Below are 20,993 nucleotides of genomic sequence, written 5' to 3'. Positions count from 1 at the left end.
TGGTCATCAAGACAGTGTGGTACTGGCACAAAAACAGACATATAGATCAATGGAACAGAACAGAGAACCCAGAAGTGGACCCTGAACTTTATGGTCAACTAATACTCGATAAAGGAGGAAAGACTATCCATTGGAAGAAAGACAGTCTCTTCAATAAATGGTGCTGGGAAAATTGGACATCCACATGCAGAAGAATGAAACGAGACCACTCTCTTGCACCATACACAAAGATTAACTCAAAATGGATGAAAGATCTAAATGTGAGACAAGATTCCATCAAAATCCCAGAGGAGAACACAGGCAACACCCTTTTTGAACTCGGCCACAGTAACTTCTTGCAAGATACATCCAGGAAAGCAAGAGAAACAAAAGCAAAAATGAACTATTGGGACTTCATCAAGATAAGAAGCTTTTGCACAGCAAAGGATACAGTCAACAAAACTAAAAGACAACCTACAGAATGGGAGAAGACATTTGCAAATGACGTATCAGATAAAGGGCTAGTTTCCAAGATCTATAAAGAACTTATTAAACTCAACACCAAAGAAACAAACAATCCAATCATGAAATGGGCAAAAAACATGAAGAGAAATCTCACAGAGGAAGACATAGACATGGCCAACACCCACATGAGAAAATGCTCTGCATCACTTGCCATCAGGGAAATACAAATCAAAACCACGATGAGATACCACCTCACACCAGTGAGAATGGGGCAAATTAACAAGGCAGGAAACAACAAATGTTGGAGAGGATGCGGAGAAAAGGGAACCCTCCTGCACTGTTGGTGGGAATGTGAACTGGTGCAGCCACTCTGGAAAACTGTGTGGAGGTTCCTCAAAGAGTTAAAAATAGACTTGCCCTACGACCCAGCAATTGCACTGCTGGGGATTTACCCCAAAGATGCAGATGCAATGAAACGCCGGGACACCTGCACCCTGATGTTTCTAGCAGCAATGTCCACAATAGCTAAACTGTGGAAGGAGCCTCGGTGACCATCGAAAGATGAATGGATAAAGAAGATGTGGTTTATGTATACAGTGGAATATTACTCAGCCATTAGAGATGACAAATGCCCACCATTTGCTTAAACATGGATGGAACTGGAGGGTATTATGCTGAGTGAAATAAGTCAATCGGAGAAGGGCAAACATTATATGGTCTCATTCATTTGGGGAATACAAATAATACTGAAAGGGAATAGAAGGCAAGGGAGGAGAAATGGGTGGGAAATATCAGAAAGGGAGACAGAACATGAAGACTCCTAACTCTGGAAAAGGAACTAGGGGTGATGGAAAGGGAGGAGGGTGGGGGTGGGAGTGAATGGGTGAAGGGCACTGATGGGGGAACTTGATGGAATGAGCACTGGGTGTTATTCTGTAAGTTGGCAAATTGAACACCAATAAAAAATAAATTTGTTATTAAAAAAAATGAAATGGGCCAAAGGCATGAACAGAAATTGCACAGAGGAAGACACAGACATGGCCAATAAGCACATGAGAAAATGCTCCGCATCACTGGCCATCAGGGAAATACAAATCAAAACCACAATGAGATACCACCTCACACCAGTGACAATGGGGAAAATTAACAAGACAGGAAACAACAAATTTTGAAGAGGATGAGGAGACAGGGGAATCCTCTTCCACTGTTGGTGGGAATGTGAAATGGTGCAGCCACTCTGGAAAACTGTGTGGAAGTTCCTCAAAGAGTTAAGAATAGAGATCTGCCCTACACCTAGCAATTGCAGTACTGGGGATTTACCCCAAGATACAGATGCAGTGAAACACTGGGACACCTACACCCCAATGTTTATAGCAGCAATGTCCACAATAGCCAAACTGTGGAAGGAGCCTCGGTGTCCATCGAAAGATGAATGGATAAAGAAGCTGTGGTCTATGTATACAATGGAATATTAACAAGCCATTAGAAACGATAAATACCCACCATTTGCTTCCACGTGGATGGGACTGGAGGGTATTATGCTGAGTGAAGTAAGTCAATCGGAGAAGGACAAACATTATATGGTCTCATTCATTTGGGGAATAGAAAAAATAGTGAAAGGGAATAAAGGGTAAAGGAGACAAAATGAGTGGGAAATATCAGAAAGGGAGACAGAACATGAGCGACTCCTAACTCTGGCAAAGGAACAAGGGGTGGTGGAAAGGGAGGTGGGCAGGAGGTGGGGGTGACTGGGTGACGGGCACTTAGGGAGACACTTGATGGGATGAGCACTGGGTGTTATGCTATATGTTGGCAACTTGAACTCCAATAAAAGAAAAAAAAGAACAACAAGTATAAAAAAGAAAAAAAAGAAGAAAACCCAAAAATAAACCCATAGCTATATGGTCAACTAATCTTCAACAAAGCAGGAAAGAATATCCAATGTGTAAAAGATAATCTCTTCAACAAAGAGTATTGGGAAAACTGGAGAGTAACATATAGAAGCATGACACTGGACCGCTTTCTTACACCATATGCAAAAAAAAAAAAAAAAAAAATCAAAATGGATGAAAGACCTAAATGTGATACGGGAAACCATCAAAGTCTTAGAGGAGAATACAGGCAGCAACCTCTTTGTCCTTGACCATTGCATCTTTTACTAGACTGTTACCAGAGGCAAGGGAAACAAAAGAAAAAATGAGCTACTGGGACTTCATTAAGATAAAAAGCTTTTGCACACAGAAGGTAATAATCAACAGAACTAAAAGGCAATCTTCAGAATTGGAAAAGATATTTACAAGTGACACATCTGGTAAAAGGTTAGTATCAAAAATCTATAAAGGATTTGTAGGATGCCAGAATTCTGCAACCAGTCTCATAGCCTCCTTGTCTCAGTCAAGTAACTTAACTCAAGGGATCTGGTTGTATAGTTTGTGCTCTGAAGTATGTTTTCTTTTTTCCCTTGAAATATATTTTTTGGCTCTCTAGGTTAACCAATTAGTTTATACTTAAACAAACGACAGTATTATTTTTCTACCATCTCAGTAGAAAACTAACTTCAGCGCAAGATTACTCCCCCAAATGGCATTATGAGTGGTTCATTTTCATTAATGCTTTTTAAATTATATTTTCTTGACCTTATGTGTACAAATAGCTCTCAACATTTAATATTAAGAAGGCTTGTATGCTGTGAATATGAGTGTTGTGTTTTTTAATATCTTATTAAATAGCTTATTGAGATAAAATTCACAGATTTACCTATTCCAAATGTATAACTCATTTTTTAATGATATTCACATATGTATAACTATCACCACAGCCAATTTTAGAACTTTCACTGTCCCACAAAATCCATGCACACTAGCAGAAATGTGTTACTCCCCCTCAACCCCTCTGACTGCAGGCAACTGCCAATTTATTTTTGGTCTCTATAGATTGGTCTATTTTGGGTATTTTCATATAAATGTAATCATACAAAATGTGGTCTTTTGTAGCTAGTTTTTTTCACTTAGCATGTTTTCAAGGTTCACCTAGGTAGTAGAATACATCAGTATCTCATTCCTTTTAAGGTGAATAACATTGTATTGTATACCACATTTTACATATTCATCAATCAATGGGCATTTGTGTTACTACAGCTTTTTGTCTATTATAAATAATGCTGCTGTGATAATCTATATACAGGTTTTTGTGTGGACATATGTTTTCTTTTCCCTTGGGTAGATGCCAATAAGTAGAACTGCTGGATCATATGTTAAGCCAATGCTTCAAAATTTTGAGGAACTGCTGGACTCTGTCAAAGCAATGCACCATTTTACATTCCTCATAGCAGTGTAAGTGGGTTCCAACTTATACATATATTTTCAAACAGCTGATTATCCCCTTTCTTATTATTATCATCCTAGTGACTGCAAAGTAGTATCTCACTATGGATTTGATTTACATTTCATTGATGTAATAATAGTGAGCATCATTTTGATGTGCTTCTTTGGATTTTTTTTTTGGTTTATTTTTTTTTAACTCTCACCTGAAATGTTGTTTCTGTAATATAGAGTGAGAGGAATTAGAGCTGGTGAGGGATAGCCCCAATTTCTTGTGCACACCTACCTGGGGTGGATCTTCCATTGTATTGTGCTGGGGGAAGAGCAGGAAGGCAGCAGGTAGGGGCTCAAGTTGCCACAGAATCTCTAGGTTTTGTTGCTTTAACAGGTTTTCTCACCTAAGTGTGATTTTTGGTTGGTTGTTGTTGTGTTCCCTTAGGACAAACTCCAGACATTTTAAATGTGTGTATATGTGTTTTTTAAAATTATTTTACCAGTTGTAATTGTTCTTCCTGAGAGCAGGTATATGGAACTCTTCACACCCTCAATATAGAAATGGGTCTTCACTATTGTGTTTTAGACCACCATACTTAAACACAATATTTAAAAATTTAAGCCAAATAAAATCTTTGAACTAGCAAATGACTATTGGCTTGTATGTCCAAAGGGAAAACCATTGTTGTGTAAATGTTCATTTGATATTAATGGGATTTTACATTTATTCGATGGCAATTTTTAATTTGAAAACATTTGATATCACCTTCCTTATGATTACTTATTAGAAATAATTTGACTAGTTCATTATTTATAATATGCCATAAATCAATTTGAAAACAATAAAAATAGAGCTTGAAAAAGTTTCTGAATATAAAGGACATTATAAGTGTATGAAAAGAAATGACAGAGAGCAAGGAATAGAAATGGCACAGCAATAAGATGGAAAGGACAGGAAATATTGCAGGTTTTTGACAGTAGTTAACCTTCACTTTCTTATTTGATTGTTTTACAACATATAACTATAATCACTTTAGAATATAGAATAAAATCAATTTTAAAAAATCAACAAATATAACTCAGAATGATTAATAACTAATCAGCTCAGTAGTGGCCTCTGGATACAAATTATTTAAAGTCAAATTGGATACACAAAGGATATGATAAATATCTACAGAAGCAATAACAAAAATAATCACCTCATTACTTTGCCTTTGAATATCTACCCATTTAAATAAATATTTTTATTTTTAAAATAATAAATAGAACATGGAGAAGCTTTTGGAGGTGGTAGATATTTACGGCATAAATTGTAATGATAGTTTCAAGAGTATTTACTTATCTCCAAATTCATGAAGTTGTATACATTATATATGGAGAACTTTTTGTATGATACTCATACCTCGATAAAGCTGTTTAAAAATTATTTTCATGTTTATCTCATCAAGACTGTTAACTCCTTGGAATATGCATTATCTTATGCAAGTCTGTATCAATAGTTGCTACATAAAGCTGCTTAGTAAACTCTCATTATATATTTGTTGATTGTAAGTTTAAATTTGTTTAATATAATGATCTATCCTCAAATAACTATGCAATCATCCACTGGCAGGCATAATGCTGGAAATACAGAAAAAAATGTCATTCTATGGAGGAAGTGTTATTCCCAAGTGATAAAGGGAAACGGTCAGAGGGAAATGAAGGGACAACGTGGCTTCATCTTTATCCTTTCATCATTACCCGGTCCCATTCTTATCAAAGCATCATAGCTCTCATTAATTTTACAGTCTGGAATCACTAGATAATGAAATAAAAATTTTAGTCTACCTACTTTTAACTATATAATTTTAATCCTATAAGAGCCTTTGATTAACCCTTGGTAAGTAGAATGTAGAAATTAATACCTACTAACAAGACTGCTTTCATTAATTAAATGGCATATGGAGATTATCAATAAAAGGTAAGCATTATCATTGTTCAGTCTAAACACCATGTTATGTTTTTAACTTGTATTTTTGAAACATTAAACTCATTTATATTTTGTATAATTAACTTCCTCAGGTATATTCTAGATGACTAAGTGTCTGATATTACATACAAAAACCTCAAAAATGAGTGGTTCATTAACATGTATCTGAATTATTTTGAGGAATTGTTCAAAACAGATTTCTGTCCCATTTCCTGATTTTCTACTTCAGTAGGTCTGGGTAAGGCCTAGATATTATATTTTGAAATGTTTCTAGATGATGTTAATTTAGCTAGTCCAGGAACTATATTTAGAGAACCAGATCTCCAAATCATACAATAAATGAATTGCTATATTTAAAATTTTCATTAATTTCACAAATCCAAGGTTGAATAACATCTTATTTTGTCTTTTATTTTATTTTTTTTTATTTTTAAATATTTTATTTATTTATTCATGAGACACAGAGAGAGAGAGAGAGAGAGGCAGGGACACAGGCAGAGGGAGAAGCAGGCTCCATTCAGGGACCCTGATGTGGGACTTGATCCCGGGACTCCAGGATCATGCCCTGGGCCAAAGGCAGGCGCTAAACTGCTGAGCCACCCAGGAATCCCCCTTATCATGTCTTAAGCAAATAAATTTGTGTCTGTCGTCTTACATGAAAAGGTTTGCTCATATTTCCTCTAGCTTTTTAAGCTAACTTTATAACCATGTCTGGAAGTTCTGAAGGTCACCATCTCTATTTCACTATAATATCTGTCTGACAACACCCTCAACATATCATTTACCCTGCAAATGATAATAACCAACAATTTTATAGTATTTACCATATGCCAATAACTTTTCTGGATATTTTACATAATTACTAATTTAAGTCTCAAATGATCCAATGCAGTAAATACTAATATTATTATCATTACTTTACAGATGTAAAAACAGAGACAAAGGTCATTAAATGAATTGCCCAAGTTCACATAGTTAATAAATACCAGAAAATAGATTTAAACTCAGGCAGTCAATTTGCAGGGCACTTTATTTTAGTTACTATTACAAACTATCTCATTTTATAATGTGGATCTGAATTTTTTTTCATGGTACCTACTCTTTCATATTTTCTTTAGTCAGTAGATATAAAAATTGAGTTAGGGAACAACCCAAAAATAAGCGCTAATTTATTTGAAATATAACTAATGATTCTGTAAAGAATATTCTTTTTTCAGCATCTTTTTTTTGTTTCAATATATACACGTTATGTATATATGTATGTAAGTATGTATGTAGGTATAGATTTATGATGTTTGTAAATATTTGCCCCCAAATAACAAAGCTTAGTAGATTAAATTTATATTGTTACAGGATGAAAGAGAATTATAAAATTTCTTATTGTGCCCATTATTAGTAAATTAAAAAAAATGTATGTCAAAATGTCATATCTCAAAGTAACATCCAGTAAATATTCCCACCTGTTTACCAGGAAAAAATACAAGAAAGCAAAGAGAGAAAGATGTAAGCTATATTTATGATTAAGTCCAATATGAAGGTTACAATTAATCTGACCTTCTAGTGGAATCTCTGAATCAAGCAGATAACCCACTCAATCACAGTATAACTCAAGGAAAGTAGCTCTCATCTCTTCAGGATCAGAGCCCACACCTGGGAAACGCATACCCTAGGGAAAGAAGAGCATAGCAGTGCTAATTAATCATTGCCTTTTAATCATTTCCAAATTTTCTTTGGTGAAATTAGTTAAAATTGGTCTTAAATGGAATAAGAAGTGTTATGAAAAGAGACTTTTTTTTTTTTTTTTTTTTTTTTTTTTTTTACCAATTGGAAAGAACTATCAAGAAGAGAAAATAAATAATGCCCCAATGATCATCCTCCAGCTATTTTTCCTTACCCCACTGGTCTTAATAATAATTAAGATCATGATTACCAATGATGAGGTTATTCATCTTGTTATAGGTGATTAATAGTCTTTCAGCATAAGCCTGCTACCACCTTCCTGTACTGCCCCTACCAAACCAAACCTTCCCCTTTGAGACCACTGGAGAATGGCTAATATTTTGCTGTCATGGGCTGTGAAATAGATCTGAATAATACACTAATTAAATTTCATGCCAAACCTACTCTGCTCCAAGGCTGAAAATCTATTCTCTATTCCATTTCTCATCTCAAATTAGGTTTAGTCAGATTAGACATAGCCTATCAGAAATTATACCAGGGTCTAAATGTCTTCATTAAGAAATCTAATCATAAAATTCATAAAGGCTTTCAACAATAGAATGCCAGCATCATACACATGCCATAATATGAATATAAGCCCCTTAGCATTACGTACTCTCCAAGGAGATATTAAAGTTCAAAGATTAAATCCTCTTTCTATTTAAACTTCAAAGGAGTTCAAGTCTGAAATAAAAAAAAATATCCTGCCTTAATATGTTAAAAATGCAAAGGAATTAAAATCTGTTCCAATATCTTACTGTGCTTTGCCTTAGCCAAAGTGGTTCTTCAATCTTAGGTGGTGTTAGAGTTCTGTCAACTGCTGGATTATGAGATTTCTTTCACTGGAACTATTGGGGTTCTTTCAGAGATCCAAAAGTTTAACTAGTTAAGGCCAAGTCTTGAGGTAGATCATACTGTTGTTTAATAGGGCAAAAATATTCTTGAATTCACCACCATCAAAGTTAAAAACAAACTTGTCCCTCTCCTAGAAGAATAGTTGAGGCAAATCTGTCTTCAGAATCCATTTATTAGTGATGGCCAAGAGCATAGCAAAGATCCGGTGATATTTGAAAGTTTCTATGAAGATATTTTTGGTTTGTTTTCAACTGTGCCTGCAAATTAATCATGTTAATGATTTTTTTTTTCAGAATTAACAATGGAAGACTGAATAATATTCTAGATAAGACTTTGTTTAACTTTATGTGTTTTCTTTATCTGGGCTAAAAATATGCTTAAATCTCTCAAGTGTGAGAAATTTGTCACCTAAGGAAGACTTTCAACTAATATTCATGTACCTTGAGCAAATAAACAATATTCAGAAGAGTCCTAACTAAAGCCAATATTTTAAATCTGAATCATAAGTCCATTAGACCTATAGAGAAACAGTACTTCTGTCTTGTTCTCCTTCAGGGGCTGCCTTTCTGCATATATATATATATATATATATATATATATATATATATATATATATATATTTAGTCATGAGAGACACATGAGAGAGAGAGAGAGAGAGAGGCAGAGACACAGGCAGAGGGAGAAGCAGGCTCCACGCAGGGAGCCTGGTGTGGGGACTCGATCCCAGGTCTCCAGGATCACGCCCTGGGCTGAAAGCACTGCTAAACCGCAGAGCCACCCGGGCTGCCCAAGATGATATTTATATGAGCTAAGAAGAAGGATAGGGGTCTGAGGATACAAAGGGGGCAAAGACTATTAGCAAGAAGATGAAAGGAGATATTTAGAAAACAAAGGTTACCCTATTATATAGTTAAGTTTCTTAGGTAGTGAGAAGTCTTTGCTAAGAGCTCTCTTGCTGGTACATGCAGACAGCTGAGAGGAAAGTAAAGAGATTTTTCTGAATCTGTTGGGTTTGGATTGCTTTGAACTCAAAATAATGTTCATGCCAAACTGACCCATCTTGGGTGGTCTGCCCATGGCCCCTATACTACAAAGTCTCCAACAATTGGACACTGGGCATAAATGGAAAGAAATAAAGCAGGGAATAGAATTTCAAAGCCAAATAACATGTCAGAGTCTTGTAATAAGGCAGAGTACACAGACCTTGGCTAATATGTGGACAAGGTATATTGAACTTGTAGTTTGTAGAGATTTCTATGTGGCTAGACTGGTTGTTGCCATAATTAGATGACTTTAAACTGCTCTGACCTAAGGAAGCTACAGTCATTTTTGACTATTGCTTATAATGAGACTATCCACTGATGAGTCACCAAAAATACAAGTAGTAAAGTTTAGGTCTCTGCAGAAGAAGCAGCTGCATGTTCAGTCTTGGCAAATTTGTAGGTAATTTCAGTCGACTACTACAGTGACCAACAAACATATACTGGCTGCCCAAACTTCAACAAATAACCAGCCTGTAGGAGAGGCACAGTTTCAGAATGCAAGGCTACTATTTCTCTCTACACAGGCACACATTTTTCTACTAGACAGGGTTTTGTTTTTAGAATAATTTGGTCTTTCTAGACCTATTGAATTGATAAGTTTTGCTTGCCAGAGACAGCATTACTGATAACTTACTAGTGTATAACACTAGGTAGGTAACTTTAGATCTGCTCTTTTAAACAAGCATAAATTTACAAGGAAATCTTTAGAAGTAGTAACCTCAGCTACATGTAGCTTGTCCATGTGATCAAGAGTGGGGGAAAATGATTATTTCGACCCAACATATGTACATGGGCATACAAGTTTGTCTATAAAAATATGCAAATCTAGGGATACCTGGTTGGCTCAGTGGTTGAACATCTGCCTTGGGCTAAATAAATAAATAAATGAATAAATAAATATCATCTTGCCTATCTTGGAATCCCCTTGTCTGTGTAGATTCTACTTACAAAATGCTACTAGGGATCCCTGGGTGGCCGGGATCCCTGGGTGGCGCAGCGGTTTGGCGCCTGCCTTTGGCCCAGGGCGCGATCCTGGAGACCCGGGATCGAATCCCACGTCGGGCTCCCGGTGCATGGAGCCTGCTTCTCCCTCTGCCTGTGTCTCTGCCTCTCTCTCTCTCTCTCTCTCTCTGTGACTATCATGAATAAATAAATAAAATCTTTAAAAAAAAAAAAAAAAAAAAAAAAAAACAAAATGCTACTAAATTTGATCTTATTTTGATAATCTGTCTCATGTCAATTTGATTATTTGTCCAGCTATAAGGACCTTAAAGGATAGGGAAAATTCTTCCTTTCCAACAGTAGCAACTCCCCAAATCTCTCTATTCTCTAACAGTTTAGAAATAAAGGAATAAAATACGGTAATTTAGATATTGCTCTTGTTGCAATAGTTTGTCAATACTGTTTTGCAGAAGATCAAAACAGGACTTAAAACTGAACTCCATATCAGGAAGGGTTTACCCACCTAGATGCACAGAAGCAATTCTAGGGTGGCAGGGATCTCCATATGATGTAGAAGAGTCTGTAGAGGAGAGGGGGAAGCTATCTTCCAATAGACACAGAGGGATAGCTGAGCTAAAGATGTCCAGGATATTCTGATTTTTTTTTCAAAAGGCAAATGGTCCTACCTTCTCTTGAGTGGAGTAAGTAAAGTGAGATAAGGGAAGTAAGTAGCAGCACAGGGATAAGTAACAGCACAGGGTATGTTACTTATATCTGAGTAGAGTAACATAGAGTATCTCCTCCTAAGAGCTCATGAACTAGTGAATTTAGAACGTACTGTAAGTTCAGGTTTGAGATACAATTTAATGCAAATATTACTAAATATATAATAATTATGAAAATACATACTGTATTTTTAAAGAAAATTTGCTACAACAAGTCAGGGGCTAATTTATTTTGCAACAGCTATGTTTGTAAGTCAATGAACTATTTGATAAAATTCAAGCCTACATCTTTATTTCTATATGTGGATCCCTAAATAGCTATACTGATTAGTTTCATTTCTAGGAGATGGATGGATCTTTTTTGGAAAAAAATAGTAATTGCTATTCATAATTTAAATATAAATAGCAAGCATAATTTTATTATGAATTGGTTAACTACATTTGAGCAGAAATGTTCAGTTGCTTATCAGTCTTTCAAAACCCACAGATTAAAATAATAATAATAAAAAACCCACAGATTTTTTTCTATCTTTTTATAAAAGTTCAAAAATTAACAGAATCCATATTCCCTTTTACTTCTGTTAGTAGAACAAATAGATTATTCTGTTACCAAGGTCTAATTTACAACCAAAAGTCCTGTTAGGTCTGCCTAAATTGATAGAAAACCTCAATTAGATGGTTGGTCATCAGATTAAAGGGAACTTCAGTACTCAGCCCAGTCCTCTCAACTGGCATATACATTAAGTCCCACAGCAAGTATGCGGCAATAATGAGATAACTCTGAGTTCTTCTGATTCTGTTTCATTACCCTTTATTTATACCAACTTGCCTTCCACTTTTGTACTACTATTGCCACATTTAAGATAATTACAATGAGCTCTGGGAAAAAAAAACACACACACATTAAATGATTTGTTTGTGCATACCAATATCCTAAAGTAGAGTCAGCCTATGGACAATCTTTGAGTCCTTAGGAATATTAGGAGTTTGGCTAACAGCAAATTCTATCCTACTTTTCAGTTACAAGAAGTGCACTGAACTTATCTCTAAGTCATGAAGCTCAAGAAAAGGTGATAATCCAAGTCAATCAAATATTGAGCATTAACTCAATATTAAATAGTTTATTTTATGAAATAAGATGCTACTATGATAGTGACAATAAAATTCATGCATTTAAGATATAATAGATGGTTGAAAAGTTAACAATTTCACAACAACAAAAAATGGACCTTCCTTATAAATGTATAGAAAGTTTCTTAGTTTTTGTGACTTTAGAAGTACCAGGATAATATATAATAGCTTATTATCAAACTCTACAGCTCATACCAAAGGCTTCCTTCAAAAAGGCACACTCTAGTTAGTAGAGAATCTATTAGTACTGGGCGGGACACTGAACAAAAGTAAGGCATAAAGAAACTTTAATATAGCTCTAATATCCTGTGTTAGCATCATGCTCTATTCATCTCCTACTTGGATCTATGTGCTGGTGATGGGTATGATAGTGGCCACTCTTAAAACACTCCTCTTCTTTTTTCATAAGAGATAATGGATCTTGACAGGTCTGGAAGTATCATACAAACATGCGGGATTTGTACTGTAACAACTCTAGTATGAAATGAGGGATCAATCTCATTCTTTTCCCAGTGTCTAGAGGTTCATTTATTTCTGTTTCTTTACTTCCCAAATTATAGTGTTATGAAGTGAGCCTCATTTCTAAAACATCTTTCCTTTAAAGATTGCCACATTGAGGTAGGACTTCCTCCGTACTGGATGAACATGCCAGAACCTCAGGAATCAGAATGTATCATGTGGTGATATGTAACTGCTGTTTTCTTTATTAATTCATTTGGACAACATTTATTTATTGAGAAATATATCAATAAGTGTCTTACAAGAAAACAAGAAACATTCTAGGTATTTCAGAGATAATTTTATATAGAAAATTGTATAAAATACAAGATTTGAGAGGACAAATAAGAGATAGTGAAGTGACATAAAAGAAGAACAATTGGGAAGGCAGCTCTCATCCAGAAGAGAATGGACACAGGGATGAAGTATTGTTACTTTAATTCAGAAACCAGTGTTGTGTATAAGTACCTGAGGACTTGTTAGAAGGAGTCAAACAAGGAATAAAGATACCCACTACAGAAAACTCAACTTAAGTTGAGAATAAAGATACCCACTACAGAAAACTCAACTTAAGTTTGGTTGAAGCTACCAAGTAGCCACCGGACAAAAGAATCCAGATAATATAGTTTCCAGAACAGCAAGGAATTAATTGAAATCCAAATAATAAGTGTCAACTATGTACCAAGTACTCTTTTAGGCAATAGAAATTCAGGAATAATAAAACCGACCAATGAGATACCACCTCACACCAGTGAGAATGGGGAAAATTAACAAGGCAGGAAACCACAAATGTCGGAGAGGATGCGGAGAAAAGGGAACCCTCTTACACTGTTGGTGGGAATGTGAACTGGTGCAGCCACTCTGGAAAACTGTGTGGAGGTTCCTCAAAGAGTTAAAAATAGACCTGTCCTACGACCCAGCAATTGCACTGTTGGGGATTTACCCCAAAGATACAGATGCAATGAAACGCAGGGACACCTGTACCCCGATGTTTATAGCAGCAATGTCCACAATAGCCAAACTGTGGAAGGAGCCTCGGTGTCCATCGAAAGATGAGTGGATAAAGAAGATGTGGTTTATGTATACAATGGAATATTACTCAGCTATTATAAATGACAAATACCCACCATTTGCTTCAACGTGGATGGAACTGGAGGGTATTATGCTGAGTGAAGTAAGTCAGTCGGAGAAGGACAAACATTATATGTTCTCATTCATTTGGGGAATATAAATAATAGTGAAAGGGAATATAAGGGAAGGGAGAAGAAATGTGTGGGAAATATCAGAAAGGGAGACAGAACGTAAAGACTCCTAACTCTGGGAAACGAACTAGGGGTGGTAGAAGGGGAGGAGGGCGGGGGGTGGGAGTGAATGGGTGACGGGCACTAGGGGTTATTCTGTATGTTAGTAAATTGAACACCAATAAAAATAAATTTTAAAAAAATTAACCATTTAAAAAAAAACTGACCAATTCCCTTTCTTTGGGAGGTTAATTTGTAATGCTTCCTATGTATCAGTTACTCAAAATTACTCTAAATATACCAGTATACTTTAAATACACTAATCCATTAAACCTTATACAAGTCTATGGTGTAAATATTATCTTTGCCTCTCCCATTCACAGAAGACATTAAAGACAAGGAGGTTAAATCCCTTAGGGCACAGTGCTTACAAGTGACAGAGCCAGGATTCAAACATTCAAGCATTCAGGCTCAGAGTATGTTCTCTTTAATCTTATTCCATTCCATCTTTTTGTGCCTAGAACTTTCTATCCTGTCTTCGTATCACAAATAAAGATGATCATAAGTAACACTGAAAAACTTAAAAAAAAACATGCGGGGTTCACATACTAAGATTCAGAATATCTGAAACACTTAGCATAAATTTGTTCACTACCCTGCCAAATACGAAAATTATTTCTCTATCTCTTGGATAATTCAAAACTAAGTGGAGAATCATGCATTAGTAATGTTGCACAAAGCACACTGAATTTTATGAGTGATAAAAAAAGAGAACTTCTCAGTTTTTAGGATTTTTATATAGGAAGAACAAATAACCATAACAAAAAATAATCTTGCAAATTAATAAGTACTTCTGAATAGAGAATATGAACTTAGCCTATCTTACAAGTTTTCCATGTGCTATACAAAACCAAAGAAAGCTAATAGGAAGAGGGCTTTTCTAAATAAATGAGTGTAGCATTCCCAATGCTTGCTGTAAGGTACCAGAACAATTCTTTTCTGGGTCTATACTGTGATTTTGTTTGTAAATGTGTCAATGTGAAAGCATTTTGAAGGAAAATTAAGTTTTACCTCTTTCCCCATTATGTATTCAGCAGATCAGAGGTAACATTTGTAAAAGCATTATTTACTGTGCACTATTTCACATAGAACAATAAAAGAAGAAATGTCTCCTCATGAAAGACTGAGGCACTGTGATAGTTTCATTCCTCTAGCCATGGTTCTTATAAGAACACTTACTGTGCCTTGCCCCAAGTGGGTGGCATATCTTCTGTCTTAAATTATATGGATGCAGATCATAATGACTTACTATATGATCTTTGTTTTTTTTTTTTAAACTTCAAAACAACTCCTAAGTGTTAAAAACAACTGAAATGTGAACTCCTGACTGTAGAATTCCTGCTTCCTTTTGTGAATGATGTATGGAATGAAAATCTCTGCCTGGTGCATAGAATACTGACATCATGTAATTCATCCAGGCCCACAGACCATTTACTCAGAATGCCATTAGAAAAAGCATACCTGTTCTACAAGTAATTCAGGCTGCATAAATAATACTATATAATGGAGGGCTTAAGTTTGCAGTCTGCACTTTTACTTTCCTGTTCCCACTTTCAACTAAAAAAGTCATTCATATTCAAATTTTTATCTTAATTTCAAACTAGGTATAAAAATTTAATTTCTTAAAAACATTGAAATATTATTATCTACCTACAGGCTTCTATACAAAAATCATACTCTATAAGCAATTCACTTGTTTGTGGAGCTTTCCATTTGTTACTATTTAGTGGAAGCTGAAGAGTAAAAAAGGAGAATAGCAGAATGACCATGATCGCTGTCTTGAAATAATGTGAGGCTTCAGTTGTCTTCTAAAGACAAATAAGAAATTGGGACTGCTATTCACAACCAAAAATTACTGATTGTAAAAATTCCATAAATGTGTGCTTATGTTTTAAGTATTTGAACATATTTAATCATGCCTTTAAATAAAGTATGTACAAGTAAAATATTTCTAAGAATTCTATGGCAGAATTAAACTCTTTATACTGGCACACCCTCTAAATGTGTTGTAAATGAAAGTAATGACACTGATAAAAAACAAAAATCCATATTAAACTTGCAATACCCAAATAATCCTTTATAAGTCGCCATCCTTGGAGTCCATGAATTTATTAAAATAATGTGATCACTGAATTTAATTTTAAAATTCTTTGAGGGGTGTCGCCTGGATGGCTTAGCGGTTGAGTGTTTGCCTTCAGTCCAAGGCATGATCCTGGAGTCCTGGGATCAAGTCCCACATCAGGCTCCCTGCTTGCTTCTCTCTCTGCATATGTCTCTGCTTCTCTCTCGTGTCTCTCATGAATAAATAAATAAAATCTTAAAAAAATATTGAGATATTATTTGTAAGGCTTACAGAATCCAATGATTTTTTTCATACAGGGAAAATATATTTTTATAATATGATGTTTAGTTAAGGGAAACTATAATTTTTATGGTATTATCTTTAGTTAAGGGTCAATAAACATTAGAGATTATGGAGGCAATATAGGAAGCTACCTTTAAATTACCTTTAAAATTTCATAGTGCAAATTAACTTATGACGAATTTCCCCTTTAATTATCAACTCAAGCACAGGGATGTTCACTTTTTCCCTTATTTTTCACATCCACAAGTAGATATTATGCTCAGATTTGAACCCCAGGTCACACTGGACTTTATAATGCAGGGACAGAGTGTCTACAAACCACCTTTCTGCTCAGCCACCTGGCTCTTTGTTAGGCTCAACAATAGGAGGAAGTGCCAGAGGGAGAAAAAAAAATGGAGAATAAACCTGTTCCTTTCTGCTATCTTCTGTTGATTTTTCTTTTTCATCTTATTTGCTTCCTATTTGATTCACTATAGTGACACGGTAATGGAAGATTCACTCCAGTGATAAACAGTGAACATTTTGTTCCAGTAAGAGTGTGATTCCATTATTTTTTTCAATATGTTTAAAACCATCATCATATCCCTTCAGAGCTGCTAGCATTCACGAAAGACTGAATGAAATTAAATAAAGGCTTTCTATGCTAATATATAAAATGTCTGGTGCCATCCCATGGTGTCCATCTGCTGAGCTTTGAGAAAAAAGCACTAGCTGCGTCATGCCTTTTTACAGAGTCTGAGTTCCAGTCTCATGTGGTTTCTCCTCCAACCCTCTAAGTTTTAGTTATCTCAATCTTTTCTCTGCTCTAACATCCTAAGTGGGTAGCTGTCTTTTGCGGTTGCTACCCCCATGAACCTAGTCTTCTTTTCTATGCTTTGTCTTCAGTAAACATTTGTCAACTATTCTCCCATCTTTGTACATTTTTGCAACTCTTCCCATTACGTGGATTTTTTTCCTTTCCTCTTGAATTTGAGTTGACATGGCAACTTGCTTTGACCAATTTGGGATAGAAGTTAGGCCTGGCAACTTTATATTTGTACTCTTGGAGTTTTATGCCACCACGTAAGAAGTCCAGCTATGTCACTTTGAGAGAAGTATAGCCATGCTTGGACATTTCAGCTACCCTATCTGAGATGCCAGACTGCAGTTGTGTGGAGCTGCATACATTATCCCAGTTGGACCACTTGCTATAGAAAGACTGCCAAGGTGATCCAAGTCAACCCACAGAATCATGAGAAAAATGAATCATGATTGTCTTAAGTCACTAAGTAAAAGGATAGTTGGTTACATAGTAGTATATAAACAATAAAGCCTTCTTAGTTCTTAAAAGAGCTAGTTGAACTTTGTAACACACGTTCTCTATTAAAATAACCATTGTGTGATTTCTATCTCCTGAGTGGACTTTGATAAATCCAAACATAAATACTGAAACTAATAAAATAATTTGTTCGAAATGAGATTATATGTTTCGCCAGTGTCTTCCACAAGGTGAATTAACATAGATTTTTAAATAATATTAATTTCAAACCATCAACAAAATAGCTACAACAAGAATCTTATTATCAGAAAAATTTAAATAATTCATTAAGCAGTATAATGACAAGAGCCTAATAGCTAGGCTAATTTTGAAGAAACAGCTAATTTTGTTAAAGGAAATGCTTAGTATTTAACTATAAAACTACTAGCTGTCCTCTTAACTCTATTATACAGATCACTGATAATATTAAATAGAATCAAATTTTGGTAAGTTGTATATTGTTTTTATATGAACACAATGAATTTAATATTCTGTTAAAGATGAAACTAATTGTTATAGGTTACTGATAGCATTTGTAGTTGAAGAGAAAATATTAACTATGTAAACGTGAGGTGCTATAAATGGATAGTAATTTTTAAAATATTTTATTTATTTATTTGAGAAAGAGACGGCGGGGAGAGGGAGAAGCAGATTCTCCACTGAGCGGGGAGCCAAATGTAGGGACCTGACCTGAAGGAGCCACTCAGGCGCCTTGGAGAGTAATTATGATAGTGAATGTTATAGGTATGAGGTGATGGATAAATTGTAACTATAATGAGTTTTAAATATTAAGTCTGAAATTTAGCTTATGTAGATTGACAAGAAATAGTATTAAAAATCTAATTGTAGAAGGCCATATGACTGGAACATTTTACATTTTGAAACATTTCAACAAAAGTGCTTATGATATTGAAGGATATTATCTTCCACAGACAGACCTGAACAGGATTCAGCATAATTTCCCTGTGATTACGTACTCCTAAACTATCAATAAACAAGCTTCCCAGGAACCATGTAATATCAGTTTATATAATGTCAGGGCATTCTGTCAAGGGAGAATTTTAGAACATCTAGATCGGCATCAAATATAAAAGGATAAGGAATATGTTGAGTATGTAAAAATATGGAAGGGATGAATCCCCATATTTACTCCCAAGAGCCTTTATTAATAATCAATTCTCTATCGGGGGATGGGGAGAATGCAAAATCCTATAACAAGAATGGTATAACTATATCGATTTCTTTTTTCCTTTCACCAAGCCTCTCTAATACCCTTAGGTGAAAGAGCTGAAATAAGTTCTCCCTATTATGTTCTTAACCTGTATATCTTATAGAAAACCAATTTATATTATGGTTTAAATATATATGATTGAAATAAAGTTTCATGCTTATTTGTCTTCAAAACATCCTAAAACTGGGAATACACTTGCCATAGTCTTTCTTTCTTTTATTTTTAAATTTATTTTATTTTATTTATTTATGATAGGCACACAGTGAGAGAGAGAGAGAGGCAGAGATATAGGCAGAGGGAGAAGCAGGCTCCATGCACCGGGAGCCCGACGTGGGATTCGATCCCCGGTCTCCAGGATCGCGCCCTGGGCCAAAGGCAGGCGCTAAACCGCTGTGCCACCCAGGGATCCCCTTATTTTTAAATTTTATTTACTTATTCATGAGAGACACAGAGAGAGAGGCAGAGACAGAGGCAGAGGGAGAAGCAGGCTCTCCATGGGGAGCCCAATGCAGTACTCCATCCCAGGACCCCAGGATCAGGCTGAGCTTAAGGCAGATGCTCAGCCACTGTGCCACCCACGCATCCCTGCTGTAATCTTTCTGAAGAGTAAAGGAAGGAAGAAATAGAAAGAAATACCTGGTAGAGGAAGGAAGTAATTTCCACATCTACAAAATAGTGCTGAAGAAACTGTATGGAGGTAGGCAATTGGATAAGACACATCGTGGACAATAAAGCTATTAAAATCATAGCTCCATGTATGTCTGTTAGAATGAAAATTCCACACCCGAAAAAAAGTCACAAACAATCATGTATTTTTGTAAAAATCACTTAGCTAACATTTATGTGGTACCTACTCTCCCAGGTATTGTTCTAAATTATATATAATATATATATTATATAAAATTTTTCACTGAATATATTATATATTATATACATTATATATAGTATACATTATATACATTATATATTATTGTATATTATATATAGAAAATGATTCCATTTTCACAAAATTTTATTACTTAAGTGTAAGTATTACCACAATTTGACAAATGAAGAAACTGAAACAAATATAAATATAAATAACAAGTAACAAATATAAATGGTGGAGTCAGGAGAAATACATCTACTGCTGTGACTATGCTTAAAATTATGCTTTTTCAAAAACATATGTGATTGAGAAAGTTTTGCAACTAAGAGAGTAAATAACTCTGTTTTTATAAGTAATATAGAAAATAAACACTTTACAGTCAACATGTATTATTTGTGTCCAACATGGTGGGGTGTCTTCTCTCTAATGTAGTAATTGTCTACATTCTAAGCCTGGGTTTCCTAAAGTAGAAACTATGCAATAAACATTTCCAGACCCCCTATGTTTCTGGTGTGCATGAATGTTTCTTAAATGCTGCCAGTTCAGAAGCAGCCCCATGAGGCTTTAATTCAAAAGTGGGCAACATGCAGTTGTAGTTGTATATCCTAGCAAGCATTTGGGAGAGGTACAGCTGTTTTTGATGGTTGTACAGGTGGTATAATTTATTAACCAATTTTTTTGAAATTTAAGTTGTTTCTAAATATTTCACATTTGTATAAATGTTTCAGCTTCTGTATACAATTGTGGTTAATATTTTTTATTTTTTCTCTCATAAATTAGATTCTCAGTGAGCACTTATGATGGGCATACTAATGTACACAGGCTATATGAATGTTTTCATAAACGTTTTATTAAGTTTATAAGTCTGACCAGCACTGAATCTGTCTTTACTATTGTCTTACCTTCAAAAGCATTAAATATTATCATTAAAAAAATGTCAACTTGATGGGTGAAAATGCACTCTTATATTTAATGTTTTTTTTATTCTTTATTCACATTTTACTTGCTGTGCATTCACATTTTATTGTCCATGTATATTTTATGTTTTCAATTTCCTGTTTATGTCTTTTAAGCACTTTGTTTGCATTTTTTATGTTTTCTTTTTATTTTGCAAGCTAGAAATACATTAAATATACTAACTTTTTTCATATTGGTTAAAAATAGTTGTGTTTTTGTTTAGTTTGAGAAAAAAGAAATCAGAAGTACAGGTGTTACTTGTAGTTTTTAAATATATATGATTGATGATAACAATAATCATTATAATTTTGATCATTGTTCTACTTTTTTTTTT

The 20,993-nt window shown here is 34.8% G+C and overlaps 1 long non-coding RNA gene across 8 annotated transcripts in view; it reads right to left on the bottom strand.

Annotated features, from left to right (window-relative positions):
• Nucleotides 1-20,993, bottom strand: part of LOC140603728 (uncharacterized) — a 210,868-nt gene that overhangs the window by 178,390 nt on the left and 11,485 nt on the right. For all 8 annotated transcript variants that reach the window (XR_012006703.1, XR_012006702.1, XR_012006700.1 and 5 more), the window contains 2 exons: nt 8,205-8,558; nt 7,282-7,393 (listed from right to left, as the gene is read on the bottom strand). This is a non-coding gene — a long non-coding RNA (uncharacterized lncRNA). The remainder of the gene's footprint in view (nt 1-7,281; nt 7,394-8,204; nt 8,559-20,993) is intronic.

The sequence above is a fragment of the Canis lupus genome, chromosome 14 (assembly GCF_048164855.1).
Source record: "Canis lupus baileyi chromosome 14, mCanLup2.hap1, whole genome shotgun sequence".
NCBI lineage: Eukaryota > Metazoa > Chordata > Mammalia > Carnivora > Canidae > Canis > Canis lupus.
This window is presented reverse-complemented; position numbering and strand designations above follow the sequence as displayed.